Here is a 10,077-nt window from a genome sequence, read left to right as displayed (position 1 = left end):
CTGCAGCCTGCAGCAGATGTTATGTGGAGCTGTTAGGCTGACTGATGGGGAAACTTCATTTATGGCAAGAGGTTATAGCACACAGTCTAAACACACCTCTTTCTTACTTTTCTTTAGGTTAAACTCAAGTTTCTACGGAAGAGGATTAGGGCCACTGGGAGAAAAAAAATCTGACTTTTTTTTTTTTTCCAGTGGCCCTAATCCTCTTCCGTAGGTTTCTTATTTTTCTTAGTCAAAATTTTAAGGCGTACAATGTTAAGATTAAAACATGTTAGCTCAGACGTTGGAGCTTTTAATTGGAGATTACTAAATACTAAACAACTTACTAAATAAATAAATAGCTAAACGACTGTGTTTATTTGGCTTTTAATGTTTATTTCCGGTAAGTTTGAGTTCTGTGCTGACGTAGGTGATGAGCGCAGGTGTTGGGTTGCCAGGCGACGAGCTCGTTGGGGTTGCTAGGTGAGGAGAACTTCCTGCGGATTTGACGTCACATTCCGAAGGTTTTTGAAATTGATCATTTTCTAAATACCAAAAAAACAAAGAAAGAAAGAAATTAAATGCTTTGACTGTTTTACCCTGTTACCCAAATGGAAGCAAAAAAAACATGCAAATGTTAATTTTGCATAATAGGGTTATGTTCAATACATGAGGTCCACAAATGGTTAGGCTGTATTCAAGTGGACTCTTTATAAGAAGCCCTTGATAATCCCAGGCTTACACTGTATTTATCTATCTTGAACAAAATCCTTATGGTCCACACATACAGGGTGGATTGTGTCTGTGCAGAAATGTTTTTCATCTTGTTTTGTTGTTTCATCTTCTGTGCAGCCAACTTTGATGACGTTTCTTTTCTGTTCCTGTTTTCGCTGTTCGATTCCGACTGAATGCGTCTCAACAGCGGTGTTCTTGAGCTCAGAGACCAATAGACTTAATAGAATACTGTCAGTCACAGCAGTGAATCATTAGGTGTGTCTGTGCTGAACTGAGGAAAAAGTGCATGTCTTTGAAATTTCTTTCTGCTCCAGAATGGATCTCTGACCTACAGGAACATTCTGTCCTAGCGCTCAGATGAAATGCGTTTGTTTTGGTCTGAAAATGTGTGTTGGTTTGGGCTTTTCTGAAAAACATTCTCTAGTTAAAGGTCATAAACATTACCTCACATGATGCTCTTTTCTTTGGTAGTTAATAATATATATGCCAAATCCAGAAGTGAATTCACATGATTGAAAAATAAGAAATGTTTAATAAGAGCTCTTAAATTCTTCTAAGCAGTTTTTAATGATTTAATTAATAATGGGATGGTGTTTGCCATTTGTTGTCTTGTGTAGTTATAGTGTGTACATATATGATTGCTTCCCACTTTTCTTTTTTGTTTAGAATTAACAACTCATTAAGTTTCTTTTATTTGATTTATTTATTTCAAACAGGTTTGAAAAACAAAATAAAAACAAAAAACGCAAACAGTAGGACAGAGAAAACATGTCTGTATAAACAAGAACAATAATATTTGTTTTCCACAACTGTTCTGTTTAAAAATGAGTAGAAAGAAGTGAACACTTATTTAATTCTGCCCCTTACCTCAATTACATACATTAAATTACTTACTTACTCAATAATGAAAAATAAATTGTGACTAGATCCATGTGCCTATTCAATAAATATACTGTGCAAAGAGCCAACAAATAAATTATACGACAGACAAAATGGTTACAAATTAACTCATAGCAAAACAAGAAAATCTACGTATAATAAGAGTAATAATGACAACAACCAGACATACAGCATCAGAATAATTAGCATCTCCTTGCCAAGAGATTAAATTCTTCTTAATCTGTGTTACATAACAATAGTAAAATGTAAAAAACATAGAGAGAGAGAGAGAGAAAACTAATAAGAATTTTATGTTGCTATAATAACTGAGAGAAGATTTATATTATTTCAAATTTTGGCACCAAAATGTCCCAAAATAGGAAAACCTTGGGTAAGACCTAAGATCTAAGATAAAAAAAAATCTTAACTGGATTTGTTCACTGAGAAATGCATCACTGTGGAAGAGGTCCAGGCTTTTCTTTTCTGTGCAAAGCCTCATCGACTTGGTCTTATGGCTTTCAACCTTTTTAGAAGGTAAGTTTTGAGTGAAGAGCTGCTTTAAAACTTTAAACTGTTGGAACTGAACTAAAAAGGAAAAATAACAAAAGTGAAGCCATAGAGCTTTTCAGAATGTCCCAGGCTTTACCCCAGGGATCTTCAATCCCTGCTGCTCCAGCAGCTTACATGCTTTTCTCTTTGACAAGCAGATGGGATTGTGGGTTGCTCTCTGCAGCTCAGTGCACCACAACGGGCCGGGTGGACTTTAGATAAAGAGAGCAGGGCTGGATGCCAGATAGGACACAGAAATGTCCTTGAAAATGAAACAATGCAGAAAGTTTTTAGTCAAACAGATCAGCTTCTTTATTCTGCTCCTCTCGGCCTCCTTGGTGCTGTTGAAATCTCTTCCTTGGCAGGCAAACACAGCAAATGTTTCCACTGTGGTTCTGTGTCTGTGGATTATTGGAGGCTGTTTGCTGCTACAACATCCTAACATGTGAAGATTATGTGCGTGGTTTAAGTAGCAGGATAGATGCCAGAATGAATGTGATGCTCCTCTAAAAGCAGCCGCTGCCTCAGTCTGCCGTTTGGAGTTGATCATGTTGGCTTTCTTATTACCAGCAGCTGAAGGATGCTGTAAGAGAAGCAAAACTGAACTGAGACTGTTCAAGAGTGCACAGGCATCATTTATTCCACTATAAATGTGCTGTATTTCTTGAGCATTTTGAAAAAACAATTCAAATGTGGGAATTTCAATAGAAATTCCTACATTTAGGATGTTTTCTCCTTTACAGGTTTTCCCTCCAGAAAACTTCGTAAGCCTGGTGGTGGGTGCCACCAGTGAACCATGGTGTTTTTATGTTAAAGGAAGTTTGGCAATGATGTCTTAGGTTTAGGGACGCAAACTATAGAGACATAAAAAATCCTATCAAAATGAACTTACATTTTTTGTCCTTAAAAGTAAGATAAATGAAAAGAAATCTTACTTAAAATGGACAATGATGTGTACACATATTTCCATGCTTAACTAAATATTTGTTTTGAGGGGGGGAATAAAGCCTGGCAGCCCACCAGGCTTATATTGCATTGGAGGAAATACTGCATCAATGTAAAATGGTAGTTTGCCTATGCAGGCTAGTTGTCAAAGATCTTATCTTGTATTACATTTCTTTAGATTAAGGCATGATTTGTTTTATTAGCAGTTTTAGCTTGCGTCACATATTGTTGGGTGGATGATATTTAAATAATTTATTCAGATCTGACAATAATCAGGTGTGGATGTGGCTTAATTCATTCATGATTTAGCAAGTTCACAGAGAACTGAGCTGGTTTACGGGGGATCTTTACTAAGGCATCTTTATCTTAGCAATAAAAAAATTATGTTTCACATTAAATAGAAAAGAAGATTTTTTTTCTTGTATTGTTCACTTGTTAGAAGGTACTTTAGTAAATGAATGAAGTTAATAGCATTATTACATGTCCTTTTTTTTAAATAATAAAAATTATCAATAGGAACGGTTTCACTAAGCCAGAAGAAAGCTTACCTGGAGTTTTTTGGTTGCATTCTGTAGGACATTGTTCTGTTTATTTTTACTCTTTTTAAAGAAAAGGCAGAGAAATTATAATGAACTCGCAGTGGAAATGAAGCATTGCTCAGCAACATGAAGAGCCTCTGGCTCTTGATCTGTACATATGGTCCCCCTGTGTTTTGTTCCTTTTGACTTAACATGAAAGAATTGTCTCGCAGGCAGAAGTGTTTTGTTATATCAGCAACCAGATAAGTCATCTGTCTTCTGCTTTTACCAATTAATGAGTTATTTCTGTAATTTCTTGGCTCAACCTCTGAAGGTGGTCTTCACTTTTTTGTTACACAATGTACCTTCTTCCCCCATTTACCTTTGCTATGTCCTTTTTTCTCTTTTTATTCTGGCGTTTATGATCTAATTTGTCAAAATTAGATCAAAGAGATTAGCTCTGTTTCCTATCACTGCAGCTTGCATTTGAGAAAATTGCTTCCTTATATTTAAATCCTTCTGGTTTTGTGTGAGATAAATTGATAGATATGCGTCATTGAAACTTTAGGAAGATTAATCTGAACCGCAGATGGTTGTATCAGATTGAAATAAAGCATTAATATTCGCTGAAATCCCCAGACTTTGGGTCTGTATTAACATCAGACAGGAGCATCTTTAAATATCTTTCTATAGTCTTTAGAGAAATGTTAAAATGTTTATAAAATTTCAAACTGTCTTTTTACTTCCCATGCCATTTAAGGTCCTGCTTTACATGATCTGATTTAGAATTTTTATTCAGGCAATGTGGTTACAGATTTCCAAGACATAACAGTTTATATATCATAAAAGAATATTTTCTCAACTTCATTGTTAGTTTGAGCTTGTAACTATTACTGTCCTGTTATAAGTGCATCCATCTTATTGTGGAGTTTAGTTCTCAGAAACTCCTTCCATTTGAGTTGATATTCGCAGAACTGAGTAGACTAAAAAAATTTTGTGCAAAAATTGTAATGAACATGTTCTGTTTGGCCCATAAACCTATCCTAAAATTGTTCAAGGAAGGATAATAAGTTACTGTTTATAACAAAATTGATTGTTTTGTTACATATCAAGTGTCAAAAGTGTTTTACAAATGTTATGCTTGTCTGTAGTGAAAGAACGCTTGACAAGATGACTACATGGAAGCAATGTTTGAGTGAAAATCTGCTCCTGAGACGTGGACTATTGATCTGACCTGCGCTTTGATTGATGCCCTCTTTAAAAATTCATTAGTTTAAGGCACCGGGGAGCTGCAGGGCAGCCACTCCTGTGGGGTTCATTTGTCTATGTTTACAGAACAAGGAGCAGTTAGTCAACAGCTGGAAAAGAGGCCTGACACAGCCACCCAGGGCCAAATGAGTCACACACTCATCTGCCATCATAGCACAACCCCAATGAGTGAAATTACTTTTTTATTTTAATCATTTCACATATTCACACACTTATACATCTATTTAAGGTTAATAATTTTTTGGTGCAAGATGTGCAACAGCAACTATATTCTATTTTCTTGTGCGTGTAGTTTTTGCTTTTAAAGCAAATCCGTTTCACCTTCATATACATAAATAACAAGCAGCTGAGTTGAAGGCTTGCATTTTTAATTACCTTCCAGTTCTGTCTCATAAATCACTGATGTGCTATTTGTCCAGCTTTTTCAGATGTGTGTTTAGACACAAACATTTGTAAATGATTTCATGTTGCTTGAAGATTTTTTATGCAGTCAACAGTTACTGCTTGATCTCTTAGCTCAGGTCAGTGGTTCCCAAAGATTTTCTGGGCTACCTTATGGATTACAATATGGATTGCAGTATCTATCCTATTCTTTCTAACTTTTTTGTAAATTTTTTCCCTTCATGGAAGAATTTGTTTTGTGAAATATTAATTTTGCAAGCCAGAGAATACTGAAACTTCCTTGTTTTATTTCCTAAATGTTGTATATTTCTCCCCCACTATATTTATGCGCCATTTGATTAATTAATAGGAGCTTCATGTACTGATGACAAATCTGCTAACTTAATTATCAGCAACGGTAGGACATGCCAATTAGAGGTCGCTGGTTAATTATCCTTGTGTCCTTCAATTACTGCTGATTGGAGGCAGGTCCGGGTAATAATTAATGCTGAACAATGGGGTCAGCGGGATCGAGCTCTCTGATTGCATGATGAATAGAAAGTGTCAATGATGGAGAGAACAATCAACTGTTTGATGGAGCGAAATGAAACAATCTAAAGTGAGACTAAAAGGCTGTACATTGTTTCTGCTCCATCCTCATATTCCACTACTTTTAATGAGAATTGTGACACAAAGCACCAGATTTAAGGTCAGATTTTCTTCAACCTTGGACCAAATGGAAAACTTCGGCTGCCGGGGCATGAAACACCACTGAGCGGTGAGCTTTTTGAAGCAGAAAAATAAGAATTTGCAACTGCCTGAGCTTGCATCACCCCTGCTCCTCGCCCACTCCCGCCGTAGATTGGTGAAGAGTTCAGACAAACCATTTCATCTGGGCTTTGTTCTGCTCAGACCACCACCCACACTTTGTTCTGCTGCTTCAGAGAACAAAGCTGTGTCATTCAGAGACAAACCATGAAGGATGTGTAGCCATGTCTCTGTTATCCTGCTGACATTCCCAATTGCAGCAGGAGTGCTTATTTAGTTCACGAACATGCCAGCATGGGTATGCATAATGCTCCAGAAGCTGTCACTTGTCTTATATCATCACATATGAGTTTTTATCTGTGAGTCACTTGAATGAAGCAGCACCTCCAGACTAGTTACACAATGGGCCTGTGTTGAAACGATTAACGGTAATGGGGTCTTGTTTATTTGCAAATATTAGGGAATTAAAAAAATTATTTAAGAATTAGGGAATATTATACACTCAAAGGTAAACTAACTGTCCTTTCTGGAAACGCATGTATAGATTGTAAGGAGTTAAGTGTGTGTTTGGAAAAGAAACATTTGGTAAGTATATTTAGACTGTATTCACACCAGTTTATTTGCCTAGAAACTCGAATTTGTCTGTGCAAATAAACTCTGATGCAGACCAAACTCGAACTCTGACCCATCAAAAAACTAGCTCTTGGTCTGTTGAAGTGAACTCTGCCGGCATGGTTCAAATACGTATTTGAACCATGCATAATTTAGAAATGTGATGCTAGGTTCATATTTGCATTTGGACCTAGCAGACCAGAGACCTCTCCAAAAGCAGGATGCAGACTGTATCGTTCTTGCAAAATAAGCGCAAGAGTCTAGCACTAGAAATGGCTTTTGGTCTTTTACCAAAGATAAAAGATTAATCTTAGAACTGATAACCCTCCATTTCTGTTTACATGGAACAAGTATTTCAAATGGTTTTGTTAGTTTGACACAACTGATTCTAATTGTGAGTCTGACTCTCTCTTCTGATGTTGCACAACTGACACTGTTTGCAAAGTGGGACTATCTGTGAGTTTGCAAACATTTAATTTTACCTCATTTTTGTGTGCTTTTGTCTGGGGATGTGAGATAAAAAGTAGTAAATAATGTATTGTGAAAGAGTTGATCTAAATTTAGCTGTTCAATGCAGTTCTCTTAACCTGAACCTGCGCTCTGCGTCGAGACATAAGGAGATGACGCAAATGCATTTTCCTCTTTGATCTCTCTTGTCAGACATTGCCACTCGGCTGTATTAACTCAGACACTTTCACTATTTCAAGTAGTTTTATGAGTCACATAAATACTGTGAACTACATGCAGAGAGGAGAAGTTGCATCGCTTGAAATGCTGCTTATTGATCCACAGAGCTACTAATGACAGCTGGTTCACAAAGGTGATTAGCTCATTGCCTCTCTGTGCCTTCAGCTCTTTATTCTAAGTAACTGGACGACTGACTTATAATTCTCTCTGCAGCCTGTTTCAGCTTTCACAATCAATTTTTAATCACTCTGAAATCCAAATTGCAAACATTTGCTGCTGTTTTTTTAGTTGCCTGCTGAACAGTTTTGAACTTCTAAGGTGTACACTGTTTTGCACCAACAGCTTAATCCCCAAATTGTTTTTTTTTTGTTTTTTAAACAATAACAACCTTTGTTTAAAGAGATTATATGACACTGACAGCATGCTTTCGTGTAATGTATTTATTTCTGATTTTAACAAATCAACTTGATTTACATTTCAAAATTATTTCCCACTTAATTTACGTAGGACTCAATGTTTACACCCGACTCACGTCTTTCATATTAAAGTTTAAATAATTTAGAAATGTGATGCAAATTATGCAATTGGTGATCTTATTGTGTATTTGTCATCTATAAGTATGTGCTGCAAGTTTTCTTCAATTTATTTAATTGAAACAGGAGAGGATTTGGGTTGATGGGAAGGAAAAGAAAACGTCTGTTTTCTGCTCTTTATTATTATGTTTTTGTTTTTTTAAGATGCAAAATCTACAATTTATAACCCCCAATGTTTGCAATAATATATCAGCGATGAACAGATGTGGCACAACAGAATGGTGCTGTTAGCCTATTGATCATCCTGCAGAATGAGTGTAATAAAAGTGAAACATCAGCGGTACACAGATGCCAAAAGCTGTGGAAGCTTTTTATCATTCCTGTTTACAGTTTTTAAAGTCTGATATTCCAACACTTCTCTCTTAAGGTGCCAAAACAGCAGCACTTTGACACCTTAAGCTGTCTTACCCAAGCTTTAGCTGCTGGCCAGATGGCCTCATTATGCATATAATTTGGTAAGCGGAGGGAATCATGGTCAACTTAATGACTGCAAGCCACCCTAGAGTTTACCTTGGCATTGTATCACTTACCTGTTTGCTCCAGACCCACAGAGATCTCTGTTTTTTAGAATAACTTCAATTTTCCATTCATTATTTGCTGCAGTAGAAATGAGTAACACAAATTTAAAATTGTAAATTTTAAAGTCAGTCTTTGTCATGACTAACCCTCCTGAGCTGCTTTTGGTTCATTTCAGAGTGATTTAAGCTCCAGCTCAATTAATCAAACAGTTTATTTCATTTCAGAGATTAATACATTTTTGGAATTTTATTTTATTTTTTTTTTACAACAACCCTGAAGTAAAAATATTAAAGATGCATAAAAAAATCCAAAATAAGGAAAACGATTTAAGGCAAGTGTGGATTCTGAATTACTTCAATCCACACATCAAGTATAAAATCCATTTAATATGAGATTCTTAACAGCTTCTAATGGGTAATATTTAAAATTCTGGAATACTTATAGATGTAACTCATAGCTACATTATTGACATTATTAAAAACACTAAGATATTGTGTTAATTCCATGTTTTCCACCAAATCATTCTTTCCATCTTCTCAGATGTTTTGAACTTATGAACAGACCTCACAAGAAGCTACTAGGTTCACTTGCTTTCTTTCTTTTGCATTGTTTGTATTCAGTGCTGTATTTTCTCTCATCACTTTTATAAAATATTACTGTGTTACACTAGTGTACATATTCCTTGGCAGGTTCTGTTAAAAGAGTGAAAAAGACCCAGCGGCGATTAGAGAAGTTTAAACCAGGGAAGCTTTTTCCACTTGCGAATGGATTTGTTATGCAACATGCTTAACAGAACCTCTGCAGCGCAACTGTGACAAGAAAGTCGGGACTAAAAGAAGCTGCAAACAGCAAAGACAAATGTGCAGAGACTGGTGGGGTTGGCTGTTTCTTTTAATCTAGTTGTAACAATTAACAGAAAGAAACTTGTACAGTACCTTGAATCCATCACTGTGAATAAAGGTTTCCTTTGGTTTGTGCTGCAGACTCAGCAGTGAGAAAAGAAAAACAGTCCCAGTTTTCTAAAAATATAAAACCTATCTTCAGTTTTATATCACTTTGTGAAATACTTCTTTGGTTTACTGAGATCCACTTTAATTATGAATTAATACTATCATTAAACCACCGCAGCAGGCCTGTCTCTGTGGCCAACCAGTTTTTGCAAGATTTCCCTCAGAACAGTTTATTATTAATTTCATGTTTCTGTAGTTATGAGCTGGAGTCTCAAGACTGAAAAGAATACTGAAGAGGCATCTCTACAAATTTAATAATGTAATATTGAATTGTGATATTATTAATATTATTAATTGTCTTTTTAAACTTAAAAGACTCCTCAGAGCTTAAAAAGCTACAGTTTCTATGTTCCTACTTCTGGATAGAATAAGAATATAAATTACTGGGAGTTTTCCTACATTTCCTATTTGTTTTTTAGATGCGACATGTACCTGTAGCTATTTATTTTAACCATAAAACTTAATCTAAGCTGCAGCGTTTAGTTATTTATTAAAATCATTTATAGGGTCCAACAAAATGGAGCCACGGTTTATATTATCTGGATTGTTTTTCTCATGTCCTCAGCTTGACTTTAACTGATGTCCTTGTCTGTTTTCCACATCTGGGGGTGTGTCCTGATTAAAAATAATTTA

This window comes from Poeciliopsis prolifica, unplaced genomic scaffold, assembly GCF_027474105.1.
Source record: "Poeciliopsis prolifica strain line A6 unplaced genomic scaffold, Auburn_PproV2 SCAFFOLD034, whole genome shotgun sequence".
NCBI classification, from domain to species: domain Eukaryota; kingdom Metazoa; phylum Chordata; class Actinopteri; order Cyprinodontiformes; family Poeciliidae; genus Poeciliopsis; species Poeciliopsis prolifica.
Note: the sequence above shows the minus strand (reverse complement) of the source record.